Source organism: Nanorana parkeri, unplaced genomic scaffold (genome assembly GCF_000935625.1).
Source record: "Nanorana parkeri isolate BGI_ZX_2015 unplaced genomic scaffold, ASM93562v1 scaffold39, whole genome shotgun sequence".
NCBI lineage: Eukaryota > Metazoa > Chordata > Amphibia > Anura > Dicroglossidae > Nanorana > Nanorana parkeri.
The window spans coordinates 1,241,339-1,259,982 of record NW_017306307.1 but is presented as its reverse complement, the minus strand read 5'-3'; the positions used below and the strand labels follow the sequence as shown (position 1 = coordinate 1,259,982).

Genomic DNA, 18,644 nt, shown 5'->3' with positions numbered 1-18,644 from the left:
CTCGCTAATGTCACTAGTTCCTCAGGGTTACTAGTTCCTAGTGAACCAAATGGACTGCATTTTTGAAACTACTGCTTCAACTCACAAAAGTTCTGGCTCGGGGTTACCGCTCCTAGCATTGAAAATTCACCCCGAGCCAGACTCGGGAATACCGCCAGGGAGGTTAAGTAAAAAAATTTAAAAAAAAGATGGAGCTGTGGCATGCAGTAAAATGCTTATTTTGCACCAGTGCACCAATTTTCATACAGTACAGCAGTCTCAAAATGGCTGCCACAATCATTTCTGGAAATACATTGTCCATGTTGTTCAAAGCAACCATTAAGAGACCCATCTTAACATTTGATCTAATTAAGAATAATGACAGCTGGTATATTAGTAACTATCAGAAACACAGAAGACTTTCTTTGTACATCAAGCCCAATGACCGAAGTGCAGAGTGGTACAGCTGCTGTCAGAGTAGGCTTGTGGAATACTGGGGTATCTGCAAAAATATCATGTCACTCCTAGGCCCAAGTTATTTGTATGAATATAAGGTAGGAATTGTATGGTTCTTACAACTGCTCTGTATGTTATAACAGGGAAGTGTTTTGCACCAGGTGGTGTTAAACGTGAGTGGGGCTTAGATGGATGGGACAATGCTTTGCGTTGCTGATACTTAGCACATTTATTAAATTTTGTTCGACTTTTTAACAAAAGGGTAGATTCACTATGGCTGGTATGAGTTGCTGTAGTGAAGAGTGCACAGAGACTGACACGTATGAATATAAGACAACAAACATACATATCTGCATGTCAAAATTGACGTTTGAACTGGAAAGCATGGACAGTAAAATCAAATTGTTTCGCCACATTTTCCCCATAGCAGGCTACTGAGGAGGCCCTATGTGTAGTATACAGTTACCCCTTCAGACAAAACCAAAGCACACCTGCACGACCATTCTGTACTATATAGTTCACATATATATTTCAATAAGATTACAACAACATAATTATGAGTTTGTAAGCACAAGTATCACACAGAAGAATCAATCCAATCAACTCAATTTTCATTGTACCAAACAGCAATGCAGTATTACGGGACAGACAAAGGTTCAAACGATACAAAGGTAGTTGTGAAAAAACGTTTTTTTACACTTTTACTTTTTTCATAGCTTTGTTTATCTATAATAAAGCTTAGTATACATGTATGGAGTATGGTTGTACAACATATATAATGTGCATATGTCAGTGCAAAATAAAAGGACTTTCTGAAATCAAATTACAAAATCTGAAAGTATTCAGATAGATAGCCACCAACCTATTCTGAAAATGTTTAATACATTTCTCTTTAAAAAATTAAAGGAAACCTGTACATAGATAACTATGGAACCTCTGCGTAATAGTCCTATTTAATTTAATGTCGGTCCTTCCCGAGTCGCTGTCTGGAACAAGAAATAGGGGCCAGAGAAGATAAGCATATTTGTTCCAGATCTGTACTAAAACCAGAGATGGAACCAAGTTCCTGCCAACCCGTTGGAATTTCAAGAAGTGCATGACACGCAGCTAAAGTCAATCAGTTGCTTTTAGGCTAAATTCACTAAGCTATAATATACCTTATTTGCTAAAAAAAAACGTATTTTCATTAAGGAGATCTGAGGAATAAAAATCACATGGCAGAAAATAAAGAATGTTAGGGCTCATAACACATTATGTTTACTAGATTAAGCCATTTAACTTTTGCTGTCAATTAATGCAAGCTCAGTCCATAGAAGTCATAGCAAACTATAGAGAGCAAAGGAGGCATGCAAAGAGCAATAGCAAATTGCAATCAGATTTCAGATATAGCAGATGATTGTAGTGAGATGATTCGTTGGTAATTGCATTTGCCACTCATGACACTTCACATTTATTGAATAAACTCACTTCACTTTTTCTACAAAAAAGATATTAGAAATGTATACTGCCTATTCACTCCCAACATCTCACCCTTACTCAGTTAAAGTTGTGTGTTCATTCCCTTTAACGTGGACTTTTAGAATTAGATGAATATACATTTAAATGCTGTAATAAAAAGTGTCTGAAAGTGCCAAGAATGTTACCTTAATAAATGAGAACTTGTGCTGTGACTGGTGTTTAGGCAGAACAGACTAATCAGTCAGCAATCATCTCCCCCTTTGGTAGAAACCTGTAGTATTGGTCATGTGACCTTGTGGCAGCACTTCCTTGGCTTAAGAGACATCAGCACTTTCAGCATGGGAGTCAATTGTTTACTTAAAATTAGATACAGTTTAAAGTCATAGGTCCACTCCAACATTAAGAAAAAAAGATGTCAAACTCAACATTTTCATCATGTTCAGAAATGCCCATAATTTCTTCAAATAATCCACATCTTTCTCATATGATATAGGCAGACATTGCATGCTTTTAGGCCTACAATTGTTCTATAAAAGCTATTCATTATATCCTCTTACAATTTTCCACTAATTCTTAGCAGATATTGTAGAAATGTCTGCATTAATTATGATCAAGGGATCCTGTGGAACATAATCCACATTTTGTTTCATAGTGTTTTCTCCTGCAGGTTCGGGAGTCCTTTTTATATAGGAGCCATTGATCCATACTACCACCTCTCTTCTAAATTTGTACTTACAGGAACTGTGTGATGTAAAGTGTAGCAAAGCATGATCATCTGTATAACAAATGCATAGGGTAAGCCAAATATAATAGGAATTTATTGAGTGTTTGATGCAGTAAACAAACTATTTAAGGAGATATCTGCTAATGATCTTGATAAAGACTTTATTTTTATATGATAAAATGCCCTACAGCATTTCTAATTGGTTTGCATCTTTGAGACTTACAACATTGGTAAAGGTCTTTAATTGCTGATATAAATACAGAAGAAGTCGCATTACTACCAGCCAAGAATTAAAAAAAAGATCCTTAGGCCAAAATGTAATTTCTACCATCAGAAGTGACAGGGGTCCTGCAGAGTACCAGGAATATCATTATTGTAACATTCTTGTCTTTAGATCTCAGAGACATGATGACCTGTTATGTGTTATAGTGTGTCTTAATAAACAATAATCAATTATGATGTATTTACTCTCTCTTATTATCTAAACTGATGACCACAAACAGAACAATGATAAGTTAAGATTTCAGTCCACCCAAGCTTAATATTTCATATGTGGGCAGACTAGTAAAATGAGCAATACACCCTTTGTATATCTTTTGGGACTTAACTCTGTTCCCCACACGAGCAGTGCAGTTCTCATGCCTACCTTCCCTGTAATGTGAAATAAATTCAAGGTCTACCAGAGAGAATAAGACCTCTTTAAAATGGCAACAGACCAGGAGAGAAGACCATACAACAGAATGTGGATGTAAGTCAAAGGCGATTCAGGGATAAAAACTCTGTATTTATTGCAATGTATGTTGGGAACCTTTACAGGGCTATTCATTAAATGGTGAAGAGTTTGGATAAGCAGGAGAAGTGAATAATCTAGGCCAAAATAGCTGATTTGGAAACATTCTCCAATTCAGCTCACTTTCCAGTTCAGCTATGTTGTCCTAGATTGGTCACTTCTCCTGCCTTCTCCAAACTCTTCACCCTTTAGGCCTGGTTCACACCTGGGCGTTTTGTAGCGCGTTCGAACGCTCTGCAAAACGCTCAAACACCGAAATCCCATTATTTCCTATAGGTATGGTTCACACCTGGGCGTATTACAGGCCGTATGAACGCGCTAAAAAACGCCCTACGCCCAAAGAAGTACAGGAGCTTCTTTGGGGCGTTTTTGTAGCGCGTTTCCATTGGGATACAGCCAAGTAGCCCTTGGAAACGCTAGGTGTGAACCATACCCATAGGAAATAATAGGATTTCGGTGTTTGAGCATTTTGCAGAGCGTTCGAACGTGCTACAAAACGCCCAAGTGTGAACTAGTCCTTACTGAATAGCCCTGTTAGTGTCAATGAAAACATTCACACCTGTCAAGTTGTACAAACTAGCAAGCTATATCATTATGTAAATTCCAGTCTGAGTGTTAGTAAAAAAGTGAGTGTAAGGAGAGGTATGGTAGGTAATCTTTTGCAGGGCCATGATGGCTTTGAGGCCTGGTTGGCTACCAACGGTGTATTGAAATCCTACCTGGGAATCTATTTACAATGTAAATGGAATGAAAGCTATACAAACCATTGGTTAACTCAACATGCCTTATCTACCCACAACTAAAATGTTATCTTTGGGCAGACGGAGCCCGTGTTGCACTGGAAGAGAATGAGATCTAACTGTTCTAATGCATAAATAATAGGCAACAATAAATTATATCAAGTAAAGATTTTACTTTGACCCCCCTTTAACTTGGAGAGTAAATATTCCTCAGATGCCTCATTATAATTGATAAAGTGTTCTGATCTTCCCTAAAGGCTCCTACCTTTGTTTTTACTGCATCTAGCGCCCAAAACAGAGCAAGTCATGTCATTCTGTATGTGGACCGAGTGAGAGTAATGTCATAGAATCATTCTAGGTTTCTGTTAAAAACCGATCTTTAAGCTAATCTCCGGGTTATTTATGTTTTTGCTGTACTGAATTCTGCAATCTGTAATATCAAAACACATCTTTCATATTTACAACGTGCTTTATGTGTTGATTTCATGTAATAAAGTATGTTAAGAATTAAGTGAGTACATTGTGGGCATTTGCTATTACCAAATGTATTTTGCATGGAGATAAAATCAACCAACAGAAAGATGTGTGAAGAGTAATGCCACTGAAACTTAATGAGTCAAGTTTTGGGAAGACTCGGCCAAGCTTTATTAACCAAGAATCTTTAAAAAAAAGATCCTTACTCTGTAGCTATGGTAAAATACCCTTGCAAAGTGCAAATTCCCTTGCAAAGTAAACTGCATATTTGCCGTTAATCAACCCCATAGTCTTAAATGTCAATTGGTGTCAATACTATTATTATTATTATATATTGTTTAAATGTACCATACATGAGAAAACATAATGAATACATATAGTTAGTATATGGTCCATTCCAGTATAATAACTGTATCCATCACTCGTTAGCTGCTATTAACACATTCAAGCCCCAAGGCAACATGTATAGATAAATAAGAACATGAGCTTGCTGGGACCTTGTTGCCATGGAATAGTAACCAATCACTTGCCTTGCCTATAAGATATACCCAGTTCAAAGCCAAGTACGGAATGTCATGACCATAGCAAGCATATAGATGGATGTAAGTGGTGTAAAGGCCTCCCCACCAATGAACCTTTGACCTTAGATGAACAATGGGTTAAAGTTTGGCTTGGGAAACTTGCTACTTTGCTTATGCTAAATAAATTAATTAATTACCAACTAGCTGCATGTTTTGTAATCACCCCATAGGTTATATATACAAATCCCCTTCATTACATGTATATAAGTTTGCTTTTTCTACAAGACATCCCTTTGAAGTGGTGCTATATACTTTTATTTTGTAAACATTCATTTTGCCTTGGTATGCTAATAAAAAGATTTCCAGTTCAATTCAAAAGTGTATTTACTGTAACAATTAAAATGGGTTAATGGGTCAACCACATGGCACTCATTTTTAGCACTCCATGTGCAATATTCCTTCTGGAGGATTCTGCAGCTGCAGGGGACCTCTCAGACTATTTTGCTGCATACTAGTTGCAGGTTATCATCTCAATTGCTGTAAAGCAAAACTGTTCAGTGCCCCAGAAATAGTATGCATTGGAGAATGGACATTATGATATGTTTATTGCAAGTAAAAATATGACATATATGAATGAACCTGTCACTAGCATTAACAATTTTTTTGTCTTTCTTTAGTTCCATATGTAGCATAATTGTATTATCTGTTGATCCTGCTAGTAGATCTGTTTTTTTTCCACTTCCCGTGGAAAACACAGTTGCAGCACAGTCCCATTGACTGTAGTGTTCACATTTGGCAAGTGGCACCACCTGCCAAATGCAACATGCTGTTTAAAATGTTACATGATGCAAAGCACCATGGCTGTGTCATGTGTACAAGCATACTTTTATCTAGTTGCCTGGAGTTTAGCTTAAGGCCTCATTCAGACGGGGTGTACACGTCCGTGCGGCATGCACGTCCGTAAATGGGCCGATCCCGTTTAATTGCACACAGCAAGCTGTTCTTCCCTATGGGAGGACACGGCTTTATGCTGTCATCCACACACCCAAACTTGCACATCTGTGCAGGTCCATGTGTCCTCACGTGGACGCAGACAGTGTGCGCCGCATGGATGTGTATGCCCCATCTGAATGAGGCCTTAATGTGGACTGTGGAATGAACCATAGAACTTGAACCCTGAGTGGTGTAAGCCTGATTTGATTTCATGCTCTTGGACCCACAGACCATTGATTTAAGGGCCAGGGTGTTTCTGGAGTGTAACTACTTTGTGCAGTTTTCAAGATCCAGGCTGCATTGCTGAAAATACTAAACTGAGCAGATGTGCCCTGGAAAATTGTTACATTTCTTTCACATTGTTATTAAATTAACTGGATACTTGATATCTGTTACTAAAAAGCAAACAATAACCATGGCAAACAATGAAGGAACATAATTCTCTCTGGTTACATTTTTGTTTATTATGGTAATTATTTCAATTACCACAATAAACATAGGAAAGAAGAGTTACTTGATGTCTAAAAACTAAAAACCTTTGTTGCATTTTATTTAATAAATCAGTAGGAAAGAGTAGTGGTTTCTAGTCTCGTAGGTAGTGTACCACTTACTCTACTTTTTCAATACTTAAAGATATGTAAAGGGAAAAACCTATTTTTAATTGCAGACAGGGTAGGGAAAGGTTAGACCCTCTTCCAAGTTTGTATGGTTGTCTGTGTCCCCGATAGGAAGATTCAACCTCTCTATTTGTCCTGATAACCATTGTCACAGAGACAGAAAGTGGCCAGAAATCCTACATTTCCTGACATGAGAGTAAGAGGTGAGGGAAAATCCTCCAATTAAAACAAATCTTCAAGAAATAACTAGCTAAGATGAAAATTCCCATATTTCTTGGGAGATTTCCTCAAAATTTCTGTTTGTCTCCAAGACAGAAAGTGAAAGGAAATGTCCTCAGCAAGGTACACACGGCAAAAAAAAAAGAAAACATCCTGATAGGGGTTTTAACCATTCCCTACTCTGTCTTAAAGAAATATTTTCATGTTTTGTTTACTATAATGAGCCTTCTGAATCTCCAGCTGTCCTGCACTCCCTTGCCCCTATAGTTATCATCCTACATTTAGCCACAAATGTCCAGAGGTGAGCAAAAGTGAGTGAAAAAACATTTATCTCAATTCGTTAAAAAAAATTTCCTTGCATTGTCTCACTAGAAATTAGGTCTCACTAGAAATACTCTTTGGGGTTTGTGTCTACCATGGGTTCATGGCAAACCCTGTTTGTTTGCAGACCTGTCAGATTAAGGTGGCAATTTGCCCACTCAAATTCAATGCAATAATAATTAATGCACAGCAAAGATATTTTAATTTAGGTAAACTGGTTTAGGAGGGCAAAAAATGGGGGTGTTTTATTATATGCCAGCCCCCTCACTGTAAAATGTAGAAGGGACACAGTTCAGCCATAGTATTAGTGTATTGGAAGCTGTTGCATAGAAAGGATAGTGAAAGCTGGCAAACTGTTTAGGAAAATGTTAGGCTCTGTTAGGAAACTGTACTTTAATTATGATTGCCAAATCTCTTGGCAATAACCCCATTTGCTGCTCTTCTTATTATTGTTGTGGGCTTATTTGTCTTTAATTTTATTTTGTGGTTAAAGGTCAGCACTCACTGAATTATATTATATATTTTGTATGATTTTAGATGAATCTATTTTTTCCGTAGAAAAATAACACAAAGTGGGCTTTTATTTCAGAGGTTTTTTTTATGGGGTAGGGGGTTATTTATTTTTGGGATATATTGTTTCTTTTGTATGTTGATAGGGCCTTTTATTAGCCTAAACTGCTTTTTTTGTGCTAAGCTTTCCTTCAGGGGTGGTATTTTGGGGATTTCATTTTATTTTTTTTATCTCGATAAGGTCTCTTTTAAAAAAGTTTGGGGTGCTCAAAGCATGGCATGTTCAGGGGTGGTATTTTGGGGATGTCATTTTTGTTTTTTATCTCGATAAGGTCTCTTTTAAAAAAGTTTGGGGTGCTCAAAGCGCAGCATCATTTTCTTGTTGTCATTCTCTTCTGGTTGATGCCTTTTGTTTGCAGCACACTTTTAAAGAAAAAAAAAAACACAGTAAAAAAAACAAGTAAAATCAATGTGCATCAAAATAACCGCACACTATCATCCATATTCACTGCACCCCTCTATACCATAGTAAAAATAAAAGTCAGGCATTGGTTAGGTCAATTATCTATAATTAAAACTGTCCTGCTGCAAGTATGTGTTTGTGTTTTATTTAAATGAAAGTATTTTTTTCATGGTGTTGACGTATTTATTTACTTCTAACATTTTAACGGCTGGAGCACGTGCTGTTTGCTTTTTTTGTTTCACAAATCCAGAAGTGTTAACTGCATCAACTCTAGGTATCCTCTGCTTTGCTCGAATGCAAGGCCATTCTGATCAGGCAGAGTTTAGACACAATGTAGGAGCCCTGCCCAATGTAGGAGCCCACACTAAGCCCTGCCCCCATCACAATCACGAATGGTCCATGACAATTATAAGTGGCCAATAGGAGTGCATGAAAGGTGGGAAGGGCTTAGAAAGCTGCAGCAGTATAAAGAAGTCATGATAAGGCGAGGAGGCGGGACTGTGGCATAGGGTGTTCAGCATAGCAGGCTTTATCTTAATGCTAGAAAGTCATATAGAACAGAAATAGTAGATTAACAGAGTGTACACAGGGATGTCCTGAGGCCGGGTGTCCCCCGGAGTGAATACCCCTGTGTGACATCACAGAGCATGCGCATGATGTCATCACACACAGTCACGATGATGTCACGCACCGTTGGCCATCTTGGTGATGGCCACTAGCAGAGAGAGGAGGGGACGTTAATCTAGCGGCATAAGGTATGCTGCCGGGTCCCTTCCTCTCTTCTGCAACTGTCGGACTCTTGGTCCATGACCGAGTGCCGAGTGCCTGACTTTTTAGAGGGGGTAAAAAGAAAGACGTCACCAGCACTCCAACCACGATAATAACACCAATTAGATGCTCATTTATTGACAGGTGCTGTCTCTCATTGGCAAGGGCTTTTCGGGGGGCCACACAGGGTCCCCTTCGTCAGGCTCATCTCTGAGGTCACCCCAAAGATTGATTGGAAGAAGGCAAAGGGGGGTCACCCAAAATATTGATTGGAAGAAGGCAAATGGGGTCACCCAAAATATTGATTGGAAGAAAGCAAAGGGGGGTCACCCCAAATATTGAATGGAAGAAGGCAAAGGGGGTCACCCCAAATATTGATTGGAAGAAGGCAAAGGGGGGTCACCCAAAAGAGCCTGAGCCTGTCGAAGGGGAACCTGTGCAGCCCGGAAAGTGCTTAACCAATGAGAGACATCATCTGTCCATAAATGAGCATCTAATTGCTATTATTATCGTGGTTGGAGTGCTGGTGACGTCTTTCTTTTTGTCTACGTGTGGTGGCGCCATCTGCAATCATTTCGAGCACCTGTCTTTTTTGGGGGGAGTCCCGGTAAGGAGTGTGGCAAGTTTTCTTTTTTCTTTTTAGATTGGGTGACACCAAAATTACTTTAAGTCATTTTGATGTCACCCCTCTAATGGTGTCACTCGGGTGCGGGCCGCACCCCTTAGTGACGCCACTTCACATATGAGTACACATTACTTTACAAATCTACTTTACAAATCTTTTGTCCCTTAAAACAATCCTCATACATTGCATTTATTTCTACTCAGTGTTTATCTGTATGGTTGTGGTTGCCCTTTAACTTAATGATATAATTTCCTTTAATAAATGTACAATGGCTTTCTGAGTAAGTCCACTCACTCTTTACAGCCAGTAAATGTACTCTTTAAGGAGACAGAAAGTCTATGGTAACAACACGTGCTTTGTCACATGTTAAAGCTCATCCTTTGTTGAGCAGTTTAATATTCCAATAACATAATGTTCCCCTATTGATTGCCCTGCCATTTTTAGAATGCATCCTTCTAGAGCATTTTGTAAGTTCCTTTGTCCCGCGCACTTCAGCGACCAGCTATTCTGTACTGCCGAAAGAAGTCCACTGACTCCACCAATTTACTTGCTGTCTTGTAAGCATCTTTCATTTCATTCACGTCTCCAGCTAAAGGATCCTCGATGGCATCTCTCACAATTAATTGTCGCCTTTCTTTCCCAGGATCTTCATCTCAATAAACTGTGAATGTATTAAGCGCCACACAATTCCCAGCAAGAACAATATACATTCCTCAACACTTTGCTGACTAATCCACCAACCCAGCTGAGTAAACTCCAGTGCAGGCCTCAGTCTATTTCATCTCTTACAATGGAGAGCCTGTTGAATCAAAAATATTATTTGCTGTTTTAGCTTACTATGGAAATATTGCAAAACATATTATATCTCATGTAAGAAAAGTTAGAAGTATACACAAGCTATAGATAAGAACCATTAAAGCTAAAATACACACTGAGACACATAAAAGAGTTATTAGAGGTATACCATAGTTAACCAGGAAATCTGAATTTAAAGTAAACCTGTGCTTTGCTCATACCCTCCTACCAGTATTAGATATTTCTCAGAGCTCTGAAGGAGACTAGCATCCATCTATCTATCTATCTATCTATCTATCTATCTATCTATCTATCTATCTATCTATCTATCTATCTATCTATCTATCTATTTCACTACTACAATACGCATTTAGTAGTAATTTACATTACTTTGTTTAGAACAGAAGTGCTCTTGCAAATCATAGCGATATACATATGGACCCATGAACATCATGTGATCTTCCAGCAGACCTGCAATGACAGAATGGTGAATTAAGTTTGAAAGGTAAACTCCAGGTAAAGTCAGAAGTCACCCTTGTGGTGGGGCTCCACCTAGACGTCAAAGGTTTGATGCTCATTTTGGTCTAGGGGTAACATTAAAAGCAGTTTTACTCACCTTATCCCATACTGCAGAAAGTAGTATTAACCTCTCTAACCTTTGTTCAGTAATGAATTGATCAAACAAATATACATTGTCCAGCAAAGTGTCTCTATACATTTTAGCTCAAACCCTTACAGTCATCATATCTCTAAACCGCTTAGAAGAAGCCTAATGAAGGGTGGAGGGAGGAGAAGGGAGCAGCAAGGAGGGTAGGGGCTTGCCTTGCTGTGTCTGTGTGATACACACAGCCTACTAGCACGCACACAAGGGGGCTCCATTGGACCGTGCAAGGGAAAGGACCCACCCTACAACAGGATATCAGGGCTAGTACTCGGAAAAGACAAGCTGATTCTGCAGGAGACTAAAACGTTTAAACATCAAGGAGCAGCATCCATTGCAAGTGTTATAATCTATTTTGCATAACTTTAAACCATTTTGGAAATAATATTACTTGATATTTCTCCCCAGATGCCTGACCAGTCACTTAAAGTTAATCACAGACACTGTGAGATCATCATGCATTTTGCTGGGCTAGCAGTCTTTCACTTACTTTTTCTGCACAGCTGCTAAACTTTTAATTAATGGTTGCATTTTGAATATAAAAGTTGTACTTCTATATTGTATTGTGTATTACCCAAAGCAGTAAAATAGCATTGTCAATGAATGATCAGTCAGTTGGTTTCATACAGTACATATCACAAGGTGAATCTGCTTTGTGACTTTACTTTCTCAGATAATCATTTAAATTCACTCAATGATTCAGAACATCAGTGGAGTCCCCTGGGGGGGCAGCAACTAAAAACATAATTTTAACTGTTGCAGAACATGCAAATGTTTGCGCTCACTGTTGGACCAAAAGTTCAATAACTAGAATTATTCACGGTTCAGTAAGCCCTGAAAGAAGGGAAGCCGGGCTCCATTGAACTCAAAAGCAAGCTATGTGCATTCAAAGTCTGATAAAGGAACATAACTTTCTACAACCCCGACTAGGAACAAACAGATAGCAGAACTTGGGATGATCTAATATAACAAATAGCAGAAGACTGACAATAAAATACTGACAGTATGTATACTAACTGCTTTGCTTTGTTCATGGCATGATTGCACATTTATACAGTGGTTCTGCTTGCTTGCACCTTGTATGATTTCCAGCTGCTTTTCAGTTGGCATCATGCTTTGAACTATTCAATTGCAGCAATAATAAGCTGACAGCACAGAAACATTGTGATTGTTCTGGAAGTCTAGTGTGATAAGAGAATATAATACATTTAACTTGGAATTCAGGAATAAAACTTAGCTATTTGATAGATTATCAGTCTGTACCCTTTCTGTGAGGGGTACAGCCGATAAATTAGACAGTAGACATAGATAAGACTCTGATTAATTAGCATGGAAGGGTGACTCAACCCAGTTGATATATCTTGTACATAGTCAAATAAATCGGCAAGATGATTGCAGGGCTGCATTTGCGGTCATGTTGTCCCTTGGCATAGAAAAATTATGAAACCCTTTATTCAGTCTCTGCCCCTTTCAGCACCAACAATGTTAATGCTGAACTCTAACTCTAAGCAAAGAGATTAATACAACACTATAATCAGTGGCATAATTATAGCCTTAGCAGCCAATGTCACTGCTATGGGGCCTGGGGGTGGAAGGGGGCCCAATTAGGTTGTTTAGGCAAAATAAACATAGAACATGTGAAGATAATAAAGTACTGTATCATGAAGGTATGGAGTTAATGTCTACATTGTACAGATAGTAAATAAAAGTAATTCACCGGCACACACTTGAAGGGTTTTTAAAGTATTGATATGTTTATTCAATACCCAATGTCATACTGTCATACGGTGCTAACTGTCGCTCTGATAAAGGATCCCTGTGCGGACCCGAAACGTTAGCACCGTATGACAGTATGTGACATTGGGTATTGAATAAACATATCAATACTTTAAAAACCCTTCAAGTGTGTGCCGGTGAATTACTTTTATTTACTATTAGTGGTTTGCACAGCGCCATCCGTGTGGTCACCTGGGCACCACATATACCTTGTGATTTTGAGACCGTGGCAGTGCGAATGGGATTTGGACTTTGTTACAATGTACAGATGACTTCAGATGCAGACGAGGAGTCTTTGGTATCTTGGCATTAGTTCAGAGAGAGGTCGTCAGGGGGCACCAGTTCACATTTTTGCTATGGGGCCCATGATCTGTAGCTATGGCCCTGACTATTGTATGTATATATATGTATATATGTATTTAGAGCAGTTGTTTTATCTGCCAAACAATTTATATGTCTTTCAGTTCTGAGATTTACACAGCCCATTCCACAAAGCATAGCCCACCTGGTGACGTGACTTTTCTCTGCTGCAGTTAAGCACCTCCTCTCGCCTGTGATTGGATATTTATGATAAGCAGCAGCCTGATAATGTCATCTCACTGCTCCTCTGTCCATGATCCTTTGCAGAAATGCAGGACACCTAAGTGATGCAGTACAGGGCGATGACTGCGTCACCTAAAGTCTAGATACATATAAATAGAAGTTAATAGAAGTGCAGACCTACACGCTTGAATGGCACTGATAGTGGTGTCTACAATGGTCCTCTGCATCCAGGGCACCACTATTGCAAAACTCACAAAGTCTTAGCAGTTTTTTAAAATATATCTAAACCCTAGAACAAAAATATAATATATAGCAGCTTACCAGCCCTCATAAGTATTAGCTGAATTCTATTTCTTTTATTAGGCTTTGTTCTTTATTCTCATCTGATGATCCTGCCATTAACACATGTCCTATCCTTGAGTGACAACGCTCACTCAATGTACTGTATCTGTTCAGAAGCAGGGTCTGTCACTAGGACAAGAAGTGTGTTAGGACTACAGAAACCTTGTCATCTACTTATCTCCAAAATATAGGGGCAGGTGTTTTGTCCTCTTAACATACTTCCTGTTAACACTGCAGAATGTAGAGTACACAGAAAAGCCCTAATTTTCTGGGAGGATCAACAGTTGCATTTATCCAACTGATACAACAAAATACATTCAGGCTCTATTCACACCGAATCCGTTAGCATCCTTTATCAACGGATGACAACAGATGCCAATGGACAGTAACCCGAAAAAATGTATGGGTGCGAATGGGACCAGTTCTATTGTTTTCCTCCGTAGAATGATACCAAAAAGTAGAGCATGTTGTACTGTTTCAACATGTCAAAAATGGATGTCAACACAACAACACGGAACAGAAGAAAAAACAAATACATAGGGGTCTATTCACAAAGCTGCCAAAGGATCTAGTCGTAGCTTCGGCTGATCCTTCGGCTAGCTTCAGCCCCAGGACCCCTTTGGTTCAGTAGAACCGAAGGGCTGCTGTACGGGCTATTCACTATACCCCGTACAGCTCCCGAAGTTGGCCAAGCGGCTCTATGCCTTCGGCTCAGCGGCAAAATCGTATGTCAATGGAGATTGTTGCGTATTTTTAAATAATTTGCTTATTTCTTGCCAATCTTTATTTTAATTAACATGTCCTGAGTAGATAAAATTCTATGTGGTCTATTCACAAAACTGCCGTAGGCAGCCGAGTGAATAACCTTGCAGAGAGCTGAAGCCTTGCGTACCCTTGCCAGCAGTATAATGCTCACAGCTGATAAAATATTTAAGAATAAAGTAAAGATTAGTTTGCTTGTCACATATAAAAATGCTAAGCTAAGGGGAAAAAATGTGTAGACAGACTGGCCACATGGCTATTAATGAGCTTTGCAATTCATATAAGTTTTATGGTTTATTTACAGACAGGAACAAATTATAGAACAATTCCTACATGAACTGCACAGCCCTCTTATCCCATTATAGTAGTTTAAGGGCCATAGGAGAATTGAATTGAATAATAATATGCACAATCAAAATTATGAAATTGTTGGAATTCGGATGGTGCTGGAAAAATTATTTACTGATGGCCATAATGTTTTACTCATTTTACTGACAAATTTATATGACTTGATAGTCCAGATAAACTTTTTTTAAATAGGGAAGGGTTAGAAATGGATTTAATTTTACTAGTTCCCTCACTTTCTGTAGGGTTGCAGAGCCAGAAATTGTGCAAAATGTCACAGACAGTAAAGCGTTTTTTAAGCAACGTGTGGAAGGGTGAAACCCTCAGTCAGCTTATTTATGGAGGTCGACACCTTTGCTGGAGAGATCTCTTCACATCCTTTGTGGTAAGCAAGATTGTAAATGAGGTGCAATCTACCCAAAAAAACATACATGACATTGGAGACCTAACCCTTCTGCATCTATCCAAAACTAAAAAAATTAATTTCTATGGAGAGAAAGGGCGAGAGTACTAAGCCGTAGGGACTGGCCCAGGTATTTTTTTTTCCACAATTAAATGGTCTATAAAAAAGTGACAGCCAGCATGTTCCATGGGACATGTACAAATTCCCCTTCATCAAGGATTAATTCATTGTGCAGGATCAATCTGTGAAGTTGGTTAATCCTGGATTTATTTTTTTTGTAAATAATAGTTTTTTAATAATAAGTAATTTGATGCTCATTCATCTGAGCAGTCTGGCAGCCAGTTCATATCTTGACCAACGGGCAGCACAGTGGCATAGTTGTTAGCACTTCTGCCTTGCAGCACTGGGGGTCACCAGTTGAAATCCTGGCCAGGTCACTATCTGCAAGGAGTTTGCATGTTCTCCCTGTGCTTGCGTGGGTTTGCTTCGGGTACTCTGGTTTCCTCCCAAACTCCAAAGACATGCTGGTAGGTTAATTGGCTCCTCTCAAGTTGACCCTTTTTGTATGCATGTAAGATAGGGACCTTAGATTGTAAGCTCCTTGAGGGTAGGGACTGATGTGAATGTGCAACTATGTAAAGTGAACAAAAAACAACCTATGTATTAAGAGCGCTACTACTGTTGGTATAAGGTAAATTAAGAAACTCACATTTGGGAAGTCCTTGGGGATTCTCCAGGGGTGAAGGGATGGAGTACTTAGGGAAGTGAGGCACGGTGAATTGCAGTGGTGTGGACGGCTGCAAGGATGCGTTTGAGGAGAAAGAGCAGCTATCTTGCGGCGGGGCTCAGCTGGCCAGGCTGAGCCGTAGCGGCCAGGAGTGCTCTGTAAGGGGATAATATGTGACACGTGCTGTCAGCGGTCGTCTTAGTCAACGTGTGTAAGAGACCAAGCCGTAATGGCATAGAGAGTGTGCTCTCCTCTCTGAGTGTCACAGGGGGGGTGTGAGGAAGTTTCCAGTGGTGTGCAAGGAGTAGATTGCTACGCGTTTTGAGGCGCAAGCCTCTTTGTCAAGCTCGGGTGAAGGACGAAATTGCGGGAGAATCACGATTTTTTAAAAAGTGACAGCTGGGCGGGGCCAGCTTCGGTAGCGCTGTCCTGATAGGTGGAGTGATTTGGTGGGGCGGGACGAGTATAAGAGAACGCCCCCTAAGTATAACGAGCAGCGCTTCACTTATTTTCTGCAGTTTGCATCTCACATTAATTTTGTCGTGCAGGATGTGGTGGGTTTAAAGGATTCAGCTCTACTGCCTGCCGAATACATTCACAGGGGCTTGTTGTTAGGGACTAAATGTAAACGTTAAAAACATTAAAGGTTTTAATAAAAGCATTAAAGGTTTTAATAAAAACATTAAAAGTTTTATAAAAAACAAGTGAGACCTCCACCTTTATTGTTGTCCATGTCTCTTTTATTCAAAACTGTTTGAAAATACTACTATTATAAAAATTTCCAATGGATAAAAGGGGGATGTTTAATAAAAACTAGAATGCAGCTATAAGGGATGAACTCAGTGTCCAGTGTACTTAATAGGTACCCCCATAAAACCGAAGCAGGAGGGGGTTAAAAATAGTTGGAATATGTGTATGTCAACCTCTACACTGTGACGGCTGGCCGGTGTGTGTAGTATTGTTTTATAGAATGGTGTGAATTTCTATCTCCTCGTTGAGACCTATTGGGACCAGAGTATTCAATTTATATATCCAAAAGGTCTCTCTTCTGCAGAGAAGATGAAACCTTTCGGAAGGGGATAGATGATTTGAAATATGTTCAATGGCGAACACTCAGAGGTTTTGGGTGTTTTTATTGTGTTTTAGAGTGAAGTGACGAGGTACACTATGTTCTGTGTCACCTTTTTCTATCAGGCGTCTGTGGTCGCCAATTCTTGCCCTTAGGGGTCTTATTGTACGGCCAACATATATCAGCCCGCATGGACACTTTAGTCCATAGACCACATGGTCGTGTGAACACGTTATGAATTGTTTGATATTGTAGGAAAACTGCAGATGATCGTGGAATATTGTTTGACCGTGGTGGATGAAATGGCATGTAAGGCATCTGGGTTTTTTACACTGAAATATACCAGTTCTATTATCAAATAAAAAGTGTTTCGGACGGGCTTCTGGGCCTTGGAAAGATCGGATAGGGCCTATCATATTTTTTATGTTCCTGGACTTCCTAAAATTGACGGAGAAGGCCTCTCATTATGGAGGCCTTCTCCGGCCACTCAAAAACAGACCAACCTCTGGACGCTACATATGACCATAATGCGAGGGAGGAGAACAAAATACGTTTCATTACTACTTTTAATAATGGGTTCACAGCCATACAGAAAGTCATACGCAAACATTGGCATATCCTACAAAAAGACCCGAAATTGGGTCCCCATTTACCGCCCAACCCGTCCATCAATTTTAGGAAGTCCTTGAACATAAAAAATATGATTCCCTAACTTGCCTCACTTCCCTAATTTGCCTCACTTCCCTAAGTACTCCATCCCTTCACCCCCGAAGAATCCCCAAGGACTTCCCAAATGTGAGTTTCTTAATTTACCTTATACCAACAGTAGTAGCGCTCTTAATACATAGGTTGTTTTTTGTTCTTGTTACCACAGGGTACCTCTCCCTGTTTCCAAAGAGCTTGCACACTGTACCCCAGCCAAAGTGACCCTTTTCAGCCACCGTTGACTCCCAGGTAGTGCGCTTTCTCCTTTTGTCTGTGTTTTTTGTTGTCAACTATGTAAAGTGCTGCGTAAATTGTCGGCGCTATATAAATACCTGTAATAAATAAATAAATCCCTATAGCTTGGTGTTCTCATACTTCTGTCCATACAAGTTAAATCCCACAGGAACATCACAGAGCTGCACTGGGCAACAGAAAGCGGCACCATCCCAAGATCAGAAAAAATACATTTAAGCTTGAGTTGGGATTGATTTTTTCAACTTAGCTGTGCAAGGAGCATGAAATGTTAATAGCATCATCATGCGTAAAGTAGAACTGAAGCCAAATGTTTTGTTTAGTCTTGTATAGAATAAGGAAGGGTTAGAACCGCTAATGGCTTTTTTTGCGCCATCTGTGTCCCAATGGGTAGGTTTCCTTTCACTTCCCGTCTGATAGCCACAACCGGAAGTGAGAGGAAATCCCTCCAAAGAGAAGGACATTTCTGGTGGTTAGTGAGAAAAACCATAACTACTGTCTCCATTGAAAGAAGGCTGTTGACCTGATGGACAGTTCAACAGCCAACTGAAGGAGCTGAATAGCAGGCTGACAACACTACCGCTAACTGCAAGACAGCAAATTAGC

The 18,644-nt window shown here is 39.5% G+C and overlaps 1 long non-coding RNA gene across 1 annotated transcript; it reads left to right on the top strand.

Moving 5' to 3' along the window:
- The first annotated feature begins 1,090 nt into the window (after positions 1 to 1,090).
- Positions 1,091 to 7,529, top strand: LOC108799033. Its single transcript, XR_001941989.1, has 5 exons — positions 1,091 to 1,223; positions 3,538 to 3,546; positions 4,729 to 4,732; positions 5,347 to 5,352; positions 7,519 to 7,529. It is a non-coding gene; the product is annotated as an uncharacterized LOC108799033 (long non-coding RNA).
- The last annotated feature ends 11,115 nt before the right edge of the window (positions 7,530 to 18,644 follow it).